The sequence below is a fragment of the Neodiprion pinetum genome, chromosome 3 (assembly GCF_021155775.2).
Source record: "Neodiprion pinetum isolate iyNeoPine1 chromosome 3, iyNeoPine1.2, whole genome shotgun sequence".
NCBI classification, from domain to species: domain Eukaryota; kingdom Metazoa; phylum Arthropoda; class Insecta; order Hymenoptera; family Diprionidae; genus Neodiprion; species Neodiprion pinetum.
Window position 1 is genome coordinate 25,622,530 of NC_060234.1, and position 13,825 is coordinate 25,636,354.

At 41.5% G+C, this 13,825-nt stretch overlaps 1 long non-coding RNA gene across 3 annotated transcripts in view; it reads left to right on the forward strand.

Moving 5' to 3' along the window:
- The first annotated feature begins 1,149 nt into the window (after positions 1-1,149).
- LOC124214200 (uncharacterized) overlaps positions 1,150-13,825 on the forward strand; it is a 60,826-nt gene continuing 48,150 nt past the window's right edge. For 2 of the 3 annotated variants that reach the window (XR_006882098.2, XR_011176684.1), the window contains exon 1: positions 11,685-11,893. This is a non-coding gene — a long non-coding RNA (uncharacterized lncRNA). Of the gene's footprint in view, positions 1,295-11,684; positions 11,894-13,825 lie in introns of those variants that run through there. The other variant, XR_006882097.2, reaches the window with a different exon arrangement.

Below are 13,825 nucleotides of genomic sequence, written 5' to 3' on the forward strand. Positions count from 1 at the left end.
GACTGAGGATCAATGACGTCTGATAGTCATCGTGACAGCATAATTTCAATTCGCTATTTAACCCCTTCCCGTGCCATTTAGCACGACGAAACTCGGGCTCAAATGGCAAGCGTCTTCAACGCGTGGTAAAGAAGCCAGACTCATGCTCGAGAACATTCACAATACGAGCCGAAACGTAAATGCCTGTGATATAGTCAATTTTACGCGATACTCCTAATTGTGGAAGTAAACTCTAATCCCGATCATGTTTGTATTTGGCTCGTGATGTTTATGTTTGGGCCAAGATCTTCGTCACGGTTCAGGCTCTTTAAAGCACGGGAAGGAGTCAAGCGGGAGATTCTTGCATATCGTAACCAGTTTCTCGTAAGTTGGCTCTCCTGCCTTGCAGACGAAAATAAAACGCCGTGTTATTCGCCGACCAACAGAGTTCAATTGTTTTGCGCACGTTAATTCGAGCGCTCAGCTTGCTACGTTTCACAGCTTCGGTGTTTCCTTCGCTCGTCTTTCAAATATTTGCAAACGATCCAACCCTTCCTTTCACTCGTATAACAAACAAGCCTACCCAACTTACTTCCACCGTTATGTTCCTCCCTGGAAGACTTTTTCACGCCTCCACCTCCCTTTGCGTCGTCTCATCGCGCCAGTGACTGTTGCAACGCGATTCTACTATCACGTTGTAATCGGTAAAAGCAGTGAATTTGAAGTTCGAGTCACCCTCGCACGTCTACAGAATTTTTTCGTTACGGCACAAGGGTAAAAAAGAAAATTTACAATCGTTTTTATAAATAATATTCATCCCATTATTGAAGTGTATAAAAATATTTCCCCCTATCAAATTCTAATCATGCATATTGCGAACAAATTTTGGTTCAACATTTGTGCGGTTCCCTCGTACCTTCCACCCACCAATCTATCAAGCGAGAAAATGTTCATCCTTCTAGGGTACCCTGTGTCCTTAATTAAGATCCTTCCTCATACTTGGCCGGGTCTTCAACCCTTCGCAAATCGGCACAGCGAGTGTTGGAAGTCGAACGGCGAGATGGCAGGTCGATCAACACCAAGGACTCTAACTTCGTAAATCGGTATATATCGACGTGTATAGTTGCGTTCGTCTCAGTCGCGTAGTGGAAGGTCCGTACGCGGGTTCGTTCGATTGATGGTTTGATCGTGCTGGTCGAGCCGGGTCGCCAGCCTGTTATAAATTACCTTGCTCGTCGGGGTCGATACACGAACACGCAGATTCGCCGGTTGGATTCCTTGAATGAGGCAGTGGCTGGTTGGAGATTCCTCGGCAGTAAGTATTATTTTCCTCCTCTCGTTCTTTCTTTACACCGTTTCTCTTTTTTCCCTTTCCCCGCTCGCTTTCACTTTGCTTTCACTTCTATTTTTATTATCAATATCATTTTTATTTCTATTTTCTTTCTCGTTTTCTTGCCAACGACGTCAGTCACGTCGGGCGGGCCGAAATTCTAGCAGCTTTTTCAGGTAATAGCCAAACGTCTGGCGGACGTGTCGTCGATTCTCTCCCTCCAAGACCGAATTTGTGCTTCGTCGCGTACATAAGCCGCGTACGACGATCTAAGATTGCCAAATCGTGCGTTTATTTTATCCTACACTGTATTACGTTTTCAGCTATATACTCCTTCCTTTCAACTTTCTACGACAATTTTTATTCAAATTCTTGTCAATCTACGTCTGATGAATACCAATCGGATATTTTTTTCCTTGAAATAAGTTGATACATGCAGTATTATTAGCCAAATGGTTCACACGTAAAACGGGATTCGATTTTATCGATTAAAAGAGTCTCCGAAGCTTCTGAAATTGGTGAAAAATAGCAAGATTACTAAACAGTTATTCTTGAAATTCAAACGATTCTATTCCATCTCGGTGAAAATGCAAAATAATTAAACGGTTTTGATCCATTCTCTTTTATTAGTCATGTTTGACGTTATACGTCGTTGATTTAATTTGTCGTCAAATAACAAAACTAATATCTGCTACCAAAATTACTTTATTGAACTTTGCTGCAGAGAAGAAACAAAAATTTTTCGCGGTACTCTTCATCACTTTACAAACCAATTCACTTAATGAAATTACAACATGTAACATCAAGTATGATAAAAATCTTTCGTCGGTTTGCCGTCAATATTCTCTTATTTTCGTAAAGCGGTTTCTTTATTTTTCATAAAATTATTACCCTTTGCATTCTTTTATTCTTTTTATAACAATTTGTACAAAATTTTCTACAAACGTCACACGAACTGTGTCAGAGTCAATACTTCTCTCATATCACTACAGCCGATGAAAAGTAAAAAAAAAAAAACTTGAGCGTGGGCACTCAAGTTGTTCTTGCAGTACATAGAATTTAATTTAGTGTTCATCGAGGTGTTCATCGACGGTCAGTCTATTTCCCTCCCAAGAACCAAGTGAACTCGTATTTCCAATAAATCCCGTTCAAGTGCATTGCTTCATTTCCAACAGGGCATCTATTTAACGGTACCTACCAATTGCACGGTTGAATTAAACGGGTCAGTGAGCGTAGTGTGAATCCATCTCTAGATTAGGTATCACGTTTATTGTGATGTACAAGAGGCTTCATCTGTCTCTGATACATCCTCGCCAGAGACACTCACCTATTGTAAATCGTACGGACAACGGAAATGAGTTTGTGACAGCAGCGAAAGGCAAACTGAAGTACCGCGGACGGATATTGGCATGATTACAATTACAAATCGTTTGGAAGAGACAGGTCAATCAGTCCCCCGTTCCTTATTCTCGCGGTACCAGCCTCTTCTTCCTTTTATCCGGTACACGTCTGCAAGCATACAACTCGCTTTTGCCAGATATTTTACACGTGGCAGATCGTCAAGGCTGAAGAACGTTACTTTTTGCGCTACGTAGGCGTAAATGTGGTTTTACGGTTCGTATTGCGAGTGTGAAATCCCATTTTACTCACCGGTATTTTTAGAGTGAAACAGGACTTAAATTCCCCGAATCATTGTCTCTTGCACTCATAGTTCGCGTCAGGTTAATTCTGAGAATTGTCAGTTCAATTTATAGCCAGAAGGTGGCGCGAGAGGCGTAGTTTGAAATTACTTGGTTGTTTATTCCCAGCGCATTCCCTCACCAGTCGTCGACTGGTACGGATATCTGTCGGATTTGTAAATCACATAACCGAATTCAGTTAATTTTTTTGTTCATTTGAAAACCTTTCTGCGGCGAAACAAGACGTTTATATCATCATTGGTTTAATAAATATGAATAAATATATTTCTTGACAATAAATTATTATTCCGCTCCCCCGACCCGCAATTACGCGACATTCCTGCCATTTTCTGCAATTTTTGTACAATATTGTTTGCATCGCGAGCGTATTGTTTTACACCCTCATGCGATCGCGCCGATCACTAGGGATGTAAAACCGTGTTTTACGTGCTAGATGCAAAAACTACTATTGCACAACGCGAGCATGTTTTACGCGTTTTTCAATCCGTGTTTTTCGCATAGAAAGTACCGGTTTCCATGACGGTCAAGTGAGTCTGCGAACGCGCATGCGCGAAGTACGCAAAACACTACTTTTACCCTCAATTTGAGGCGTGGTGAAAAAATGCGTTACATATAACTGTCGTTACATAAAGAATCCTGTGCAACAAGGCCTCTCCGCCTCACAGTAGACAGTATCCTGAATTGCTTTCAATCCTTCAGCTGAGATCTCAAGTAATTCGAAGGAAATTAAAGTACTTATTTTCACTTACTGTAATTACTTTTACACTTACGACGATATGTGGTGTCAAAATTTCCACTGTCAGACACATGTCTCTGACTAAAAAATGGCTGAATCGTTAATTAACTCTGTCCCATTACTACGTATAAAATCGGATCGATGATTAACTTGGAAAATTGTAAAAGTCAAATGGCATGGAAGTAAAAAAAAATTCAAACACCGGCGTTATTTCCTCGTTTACAAATCGAACACCCGACGCATCGTAAATTCCTGGTAATAATTAGTGGACACGAGTAATGCCTCTTAATTCCGACGGACACCATGATTTTCGGTGTCCGGTGCGTCGCTTGGTGGCCGTCCACCAAAGGCAATATCGTAATCTGCATTTACCCCGCACGGCAGAGCCTACCTGTTTATGAATAATTCCGGATTTGTAACCGGCGATATATCGGCTCCATCGGTGTACGTGAGTTTAACTTTTCACCGAGTCGCTGAGTGCGTTTGCATGTTTCTACTGACACCGATGGACGTGCCGATAACTGCACCCTGAAACTGCACATCGGACAATCCCCTTCGTTTCACTTGCATGGGTATGCTTTCATTTCTGTAGTTGTTTAGATACAGACAACTTTCACTAACTATAGCACCCGGAATTCTTCTCCATTCTGATCTTTTCATTCTCTTTTTTTGCTGACGATTCGTTCTTCCTTCAACCGAATTGCTACCCTTCAGCCAACATGCGTCCAATAAACGTCAAAACGTCCTTCGGTCACCCGGTGAAAAGCTGAGAGACGCGACAAAGCAGCTTCTTTAAATTTTCCCAACACCGGCGAGGTGATTCGAACGTTACGTTAGCCCTCGTTGGAAAGGAATTCTCAATATTGTAAGCCAACAGCGACATCAGGTTATTTCCAAAATTGTGTCCCGTCAAGGTTAAATCTATTTCAAATATCTTGCAATGAATTGGCGAAAGTATGTGCTGATGATTAATCTTACCCGTCTTGCAGATGCTTTTTCTCTTCATTTCGCAGCTGCTATCGTGTGAAAATAATTCGCTCAATTTTTTCAACTTTGAATGCATGATCAACTTCTTGGATACAGAATTACACTTCATCTACTATATAAGCATTGTCTTTTACGGTGGTGCTGACTGTACGAGAGTGATAGAGTTTAAGTTTTAACGAGCTCACGTCGACTCGCATGCCTGAAAAAATTTACAAGCTTATGTTGAATTTGCTTCAACAAAGTTTAATTTTTCAACCGTATTGAACTGTCGTGTACATTCAAGAACGTGGTTCAGGCATACATAATCGGATCATAAAAGTTACACGGAAAAAAAGATTACACGGAATAACTGTTCGTTAGGTACAACTGATAAGCTAGTCGCGTGAAAGCTGCTAAGAACGGTTGTGACGCTTATATTATACAACAAATTGAAGGAATTAAACCATGAATTTGAATTACATACAAAAACTTTATAGTTGTTGATAACAACGTTGGGAGATCGCATTACTTAGATCAAATGTGGTCCCAACGCGACAAAAATATAGGTCGTTCAATTTGATGAAACAAGGCATGAAACATTAGTTTTTTTTTACTGAAGAATAAAATCACTTCAAACTTTTAAAAATTATAGATTTTGCAATTACGCTTGTGCACTAGCTACGAAAAAAAATTGAGGTAATAATAAAAACAATTTTTCGAAGTCTTCGCGAATAAAAAATGTTTTTCCAAATTTAGAAGCTACTTTATCGCTCCGAGAAGGAAGAAATTATAAAATTATAAAAAGAACACAGAATACGTTGTACAAGAAATTGTTTGTTGAATTTTATAAGAAATATTGTTTATCTCATTGTGATGAAATGTTGCTTTTTGTCATTATTGTTATGCTAATTCTTACGCAAAAATACTGTACGCGATGAAAGGAAGTGAAAGTGATTTTTAGTTTCAACACACATGAAAGCATAACGTTTACCAGAAACATCCGATGCATCTGAAATAAAAGTTTTTTTTTTTTTTTTGCAGTTCCGTGTAATCATTCTCGATGCACGAAAATCGTTAAAAAGTATCAATTTTCGGTCAACCACAACCCCCCCGCCCCTAATATTCCATATTGAATTGCCGTCAAAATTTTTTAAACGACGCGTAGGCGGGCAGCTGCAAGCTGAAAGCATTCGGTACCAAAGAGGGGATGGCATTAAGTAATGTACGTGACGAAGCGTGATGCGCGATGAGGAAGGGAAGAGGAAATGAAATAGAAGAAAATAGCGCTTCGTGATATTCGAATGAGTCCCGTCTAATTGGTCGGATCGTAACCCAGGGTAATGAGGTTGAGCTTCTCTCGAGGCTGTTACGAAGGGGATGCAGCGGGCTCACAGAGTCGGTATTCACACGACCCAGCAGGATTTTATCGAGATTAGGAATACAAAAAATACCGCAGGAATTGGGTAAGCGCGGTGCTGGCGTACCTGAAGCGTTAATGCGGGTTCCTGCCAGATCTCAGCCGTGCTGACCATTCAAGTTTTTATCCTGCAGCGTGTTTTTTGTTTTGCAACATTTTTTTCACGGCTCTCCGCAACGGTTGGCAACATATTTTATACAAAAGCCCCTTCATACTGGGCTCCATAAGCAGTAAAAAATCCGAGTCTTCTATAATATCGCGGAGCTTCGCGTGTTTAACATTAAAAAAAAAACGGACGTTGATAATTTGTTTGACCGGTGTTTTTAGCGGTGGGGCCTTTTTCTTCTACTTCTGCTTTATCCTTTTATTTCAGTCTTATCTTTTTGTCGTCAATTAATTGCGTTACTCTCGCTCTACGAACGATACAACGTCTAATTAGACGCGAGGTTGTATAATAATTCTCGTTGAGTGAGGAATTTTATTTATATTCTCATTTTCTTTCACGATTTTTTAACTTTCTCTTTTTGTAATTAGCTCCGTAACTTCCGAGGATACGACTGATGATTTCACTTTATTCCCACCGTCGCGGAAGGTGATTGTGTACTTATCGGCTGCCTAACGATCCGGCAATTAATTTTCTCACAAATGAAATATTTAAATCTCTTCAACGCCTGAAACGAATCGATAAGTAGCTTGAATCGGGAAGAAAATCCCCATCACGCGTTCACGCCTTGGCGTGACAAATGTTGTTTAATTCCCAGTTATTATCTAAGATCTTCTCGGAAAGCCGTTTGCCGTAAACTCATCGGCTCGCTAAGCGTGAGCAGTTAAACAATAATTATCCGATATCTCGAAGTTGGCTCAGGGAATGCAAAATTTCACGAAGGCTAAATTTTCACCCTCTGATTAGCATTCCGAATCTATTGTACGCAGCGGTGTGTAATAAGCATTGTAAGTACAGAGCACGAGATCTTAACGAATTAGGATACCGCCCAGTTTTCGGTACGTTTTTACTCTCAGCTCACCTAGAAACGAGGATAATACTGTGAAATACGAAGGTCAAGTTGATTACGAACCAAAGTATAGCCGTTGAAAAATGTAGTCTTACACCTGTATAGTAGAATATTAACTTTTAACATTGACTCCCAACCATACTTTGTCACCGAAACAACCTCAACTATAAAATTCCCACTGAAATTCTCATAAAAATTCAGTAATATTCGGTGAATTGCAAGGCTGTTCAAAATTATTCAGAAGAAATCAGATCAGTCGTAAGAACCGTTGACAGAAATAAGGTTTTCCTGCAAAACTCCGTTACATATAATATGGAGTGTTTTCATGCCGACTCAATAATTGACTTTTTTTAATCGTCATACGTTTATGTGGATCGAATAAAAAAATCTTAATTTTGGACGAAAAGTCAAATTTCAACTTCAATCGGTCGCTACTTTGTTGGAAAAAAAAGCATTCCAAGCCGTGCCGAAGAGAAATAAACTATACAAGCATACTATTTAAAAATTTTGAAGTAAATCGGTTCAGCCATTATTGACATATCACAGGCACCGCAGGACATGTCACTGATCGAAATGGTTGACCGTATTGTCAATGAAAATCCTGCCTATCAATTGATTCTAATAAAAAAAATATGTAAACGAAGTTCGATCGACATGCTCTTCAAAAAAAAAACCACGATCGAATCGAATTATTGAGTATCGATCCAGGTATAAGTTCCCGAAATTCACCCCCTTTTTGAGCCTTCTACACTCGTATAACCCCTTTAAAGAACTACGTAGTCTAGTCTAGCGCATGGGTCATCATTCTATACGAGTAATTCTTATCGCGATAAGAATCGTCGTTCTCCTTGAGGTAGACACGGATGTTACAGGCAAATGGCGAATACCGCGAGTAACCAGTCCCCGATGGGTAACCAGGGTAAAGCCTTCTACGTTTACGAGACTTTTTTAAAGCCCGTCTCACTCAAGAGGCGAACCACTCGACGGGGGTATTAAGGCATTGTAGAGGCGATACCCATTGTAACCAGGATAAATCGCCTTATCTCCATCCTTTCCTTATCCCGTTCGAACCCTTCGGACACCCCGCTATCATATTTCACCCACTCAGCCGTTATACCTGGCTACACGAGACCCGAGAAACAGCGGACATGGGGAGCCGGCAGTGTCAGGAACATTACTTAATTACAAATTAATAATTAAAACCTACCAACCCTGGCTTGATCCAAATTGATATCGAGGAGGGGGGGAGGACTTATAAATTATAATAAAACGTTCCGGGTGCCTGCAGGAGCGGGTCACGAGCCTACAGGGAAAGCGGGCGAGTAAGGGGCGCGAATCCTGGCGGGTGGGCTTAAGCAGAGACGAGTTTGAAAAGCGGGCTAATGGTACCCCGAGTTTCGTAGCACCGATGCGATGGTGCGGGGTGAACCTGGCACTTTATACACAATACCCCCTACCCCTTGCTCTCCGCCACCCCCGCCCCCCAATTCCATTCCCATCGCAGCCGTTCACGATCGTTCCATTTGCCTCCTTCCTCCATACACCTTCACCTCTTTGCACCCCTTTCGCAGGGCTGCGGGTCATGGGGGGTGGAGGGAAAGTGAGCGGGGCGTGTCATAACCTGGAAATTTACCGAAGGATCGAAGGATAATAAACGGCTGATATATTGCGAAATAACTTCTGCCGTATTACTGCGACCGATTAATTTTACCCGTCCAGTGAATCAGCACCTGCAGCTGTATATTTTTTTCCGTTCACCACCGAACTTGGATCGTACGTTATAGGTATGTGTATAATACTTCTTCCCTTATCTTATTCCTTTTTCTTTACTCTTTGTCTCCGTTCCTCTTTCGTTTTGGTCGCTTTTTTCTCCGCGCCCCGAGGCTCTAGAATTTGTTCGCAGGTATCCCAATGCGGTACCCACATACTTATATTCCTGCTACCATTTCGCTCACGATTCGCTCTCGCCGTTTTTCGCCCCCTCTCGCAACGCCTTAGCATCACATGGCCAACGCCCATAGTCGTTGGAACTAACGTTACCAAGTGGTGGCTGTTTTCAAAAATTACTACCACTCGTTGCACGGTTACTGGGGAAAAAAAAATGGAATCTTCAAGTCTCGTCTCGGGGGAAATGCTGCTCGAAAACATCTCTGTGCGATACAGCGGATCCTGCGTTTTGTTTATGCACACGTAAGTGACAATGAGTTAAAGACGAATCGGTCGCAACGCACCGACTGATTGACAAGTCCGGAAAAGAGAAACGAACGTTTGAAACATATCACAACCCTTTGGAGTTGACGTACAAATAGACAATTTCACACATTAACAAACTGCACTTACCTTCCATTTGGTTACTAAAGAAAATATTTGGGCGCGTTATATGTGCTCGGGTCTTGGCTGATATCAGAGAACGCGACGTGGTGATTCGTCGACCGAAGGAGAACCAGCTCGGATTCGCAGCGCGAGAGAAAACATTTGGACATTCCGAGGGCCGGGAGGACCGAGTCGAGGCTATTGTTCCCATGATGCTACGTGCAACTTGGCAAGGATTAAAGGAACGCGGGAGATAGAGGACCGCGGGGGCCTGTAACCACTAAACTAGACGCCTAATAGTTCCCTACGCCTGCCCACGGACAATAGCCCGTGGTGACTGTTGCCCGAGTACGAGTCCACCAGGAGTCCTGGAGATTTCTGGGCTTTCCCGTCCCCCGTCGCGGAGGAAACCTCTATACGTCACTCGTGGGCGGAGAGGTGGAGGGGAAAAATTTAGGGATGAATGGGAGGTCTGCGCAAAGATTCCGAGAGAGACTCTGGTGCCGTTGCAGACAAACGCAGATGCATGGCTTATGGGAGAAATACGTGTGACTCTTTCAGTTGCTGAAAGGTATAGTGATTTTATCAATATTTAACAGGACAGTATAATTCTAGTGCGGTTTTACACGTAAGTAGCACTTGTAGGGAAAGTACCCGAGAGATGTACGTCACATCGACAATTTCCTCAATTCTGTCATATGTTGTAAGTACGTCATAAAATATCGAACGTGAGATTTTCTTACGTGCCTATTCAGGTGATCAACGGGTGAAAACTACCCCTAAAGCTTAGCCCCAAGTATATATTTTTTGCTGTTTTTCGATGGTAACGCAACATTTTTGGATCAAACCAGTTGCTCTGTAAAACTGTTCAGGGTTATGCCATTATGAATCTCAAGTACTCAAAAATACATTTTTATTATGAACTGGTGTTGTTAGGATTTGAATTATATTACGGGCAAATGGAAGGATCACTAAATTGATCGTGTTTTCACTGACATTGCGAATAAGATGAAACCTGCTAAGTGGCAAGAGCACATCGTTTAAATTACCAGCGACGCGAACAGATGATTGAGAATAAAATTGGCCGTCCGATGTAAGCAGGTTAATGGCCAATTTTAAAAGGATTTAAAACTTGCACACGTGCAACTGGACTGATTCGAAGTTATAACGACGCACGGTATGACGGACCTGTCGTTATCAGGAAGGATCACGAAAAGAACCGCGTCGGATCAGGATGGGCCGCAGGAAGGACCAAAAGGGATCACAGTTTGGAGGGATAATCCTGGCTTGCTAAAGAACTCGGTGAGAAAGTTATTGGAAGGCAAGGAGGACACCTTGGCTGAGTCAAGATTAAAGGGTAACGGACACGTCAAGATGCATTGACCTCGGCAGCTAGAGGGACTGCAAATCGTTGTGTGTATACGGGTATAAACATCACACCAAGAAAATGCGGTATACCAAACGAATTTAATCACCAAAGTTTTGAAAACCGGTAAATTATAGCCTGGGCTGGTTTCGCGAGTTCGACGCCTGCGCGAAAGGTTGAAGGATATCTTCTTCTTCTTCTTCTTCTTCTTCTTCTTTCTTCACTTGCAATCAACGGAACTTGAAATCCCTTGGCCGCGTCGGACGGCGGAAGAGATAATTAATTCTAAGAGTGAGTGTCGAGAGGAAATGGGCAGAAGAAGAATGAATGAATTGCTCGGGAGTCTCTCTGTTCTTTTTGCTAATTATACAGAAAAGGAGCTTTTGATCTCCGCGGTGCGGATGTAGAATCGCCTTTATAAATTCAACCCCGAGCGATCAAAACGCCTGTTTTTATCGTTTCACGCCCCCCTCTTCTCATCCCCTTATCCCTGCCACTTTATGCCGCCCAAGAAACAACCCCGCACCCATAAATCCATCCGTATCCATATCCATGCCGAAGCTTCGCGCTCCCGGACGCGCCAATCGCAGATCGCAATCGGGAATCTGCATCCGAACTGCTCATGCCTTTCCAACAAATTGAACGGTTGCATGGGCGGAATAAAGCATCCGCTGAAAACGGAGAATCGCGATGCAGCGTCGGAACGCCGAACTGAACGGAACGGACCGGAACGGATCGGAACGGGGAATTCCCGGCCTCATACTCTCCGGCAGCGCAACGGCCTGCCAGAACAGAGAACTAGAGCCGAGTCGGAGTCGGAGTCAGAGTCAGACCGGGTGTTAATTACATCAGTGTGTGCTGGCACGTTGCCCGCCAACAGCGTAGCGTAGGACGCAAGGACACGGAGGGACGTGAGTTGAAAAGGGAAGGAAAATCCGTGGAACGAAGACGCGAGGCTAGGCCGATCGATGAGGGGTTTGGTACTCTGCTGGCATGCTGCCCATCCTATATCGTCTTCGCGATAACTTTCGGCTTTTTACCCCCTTGTACCCGATATACTCAGAGGTATACAGGTATGTATATAATATTGTACAATATATTTCAGGCATTGAATGAGTATTTGCTGCTTCGGTGTTGGAAGTAGATTATAAATTGCGTCGAGGCGAAATTGTTTTCTTTTTTTTGTCTTTTGTTCACAGTTATTGCCACGTTTTTCGAATCGAGGTCACGTTCCGCCCTTGTTCTAATTTTGCGTAATTATAGTTTACCGTTGGTGTCGGCTATTTCAAAAAACGGGAGTGGTGAAAAAAACCATGAAACATGACTTAGAATGACATGAATTACATGACGTGAATTTAGAATGACATATCCCCGTATAGATAGACGTCAGGATAATTATACTGTGAAATTAGAACTCATAGATACGAGCATCGACAATTCTCTGAAACGTTTATTCGGTAATCGATTACAGTTTAGGAAAAATTTGCCTGCAGTGATGCCGGATTTTTACGCGTTAAAAAATATCAATTATTTGGTTGCAACGTGAAATACGAGTTCGCACGAGTACCGCAGGTGACCACTAGATGTCGCAGCATGCTTTCACCATTCCCGCGTCAAGAGTAGCTTGAGAGATTCGGTAAGACTGGGCATAGAGTGTCATTTAACTGTTGTAATGTCAGTACTTGAACAGTAAACAGTATCAATTCGAACACGCTCAATGAATATGAATAGCGAACAAAACGTTAAGCCCACTGTGTATTTGAATAGAGTTGTGTATTGTGCAAAAATTAATGATTTTCATTAATGTGCTCGTACTTTAAAACTTCAGGATAGTTGCAATAACACTTAATTTGAATTATTCCAACAAGAAGCTTTCAATGAAGAAAAACAGCTAGACTATTGCTGCTAGTGCTGTTAATATAAAAAAAAAAAGAAATGTTAAATCGTACTTAAAAACGTGCAAACTAGTGTATCTTCAGCAGCTAAGAACGGTTAGTGTCATCTATTTTATTCATCCCCCCGTCTAAGAATTCATCTGACGACTATACTTATAGAACATTGACTTCCTACCGTGAGACAAATCTCGAAAACTACCATATGACCAAAAAAGTCAGTTGATTTCAGGATGAAACTAAGGTTAATGGTATTGAATTTGATTAAATGACATTCTCTTCACCCGAATGAAAATGAAAACCTTGAATTGAATAGCAAAATCTGGGTTGTTATTAGTTTCACAACGATAACATTGTCGCAATGCTTTCTCAACACCAGAATCATACCATTCTGTTAATTTGTATGAATTACGGCTTACTTCATTTGGGAATGTATTCTTTATAAATCGTCTGGGATAAATTTTTGGGAACATCTATTTGTTGATTGTCAACAACTTGATTTTAATTTATAATAACCAATCATGATCGTTGCGCAAAATGTTATTTAGACTAATTAACGAGCTGGATGAAAACCTCATTTCAGAGAATACTGTACGTAGAATTCGTTTATGAAATAAATGAGCGGAAATTCATTAAAATTGAACGAACGATTCACTTTGACATCACAAAATTCATCCAATAATATAATCTCTTTGAAACCGCTGGTTTTTCGAAGCAGAACTTTTTTGGTTCAAAATCACTATTATTTCATTCGTTTTATGTACCATGTAGAAGTATCGTTTCCATAAAATTCAACCGAATACCCTCCATTGCACGATTGGAATAGCTTGCACATTTTTATCGGAACCGTATAATCAAAATGTATATCAAGAAATTTCACCAATCACAGGTTTTCTGGGTACAAGTGCAAAAGCGTGGGTCGAACAATCATGTCGAAACCAAATTTCTTTACGCAATAAATTAGGCAGAAGATAACTCACGAACTGTAAAATTAGCCGTATGTATAATAAACCGAATCAAACAAGAGTCCTCATTAAATTCGTGCCGTAAACGAAACTGAAGCAATGATGTTTTGGGCCAAGTATTTCTTATGTACATTGCAATGAACGAAAA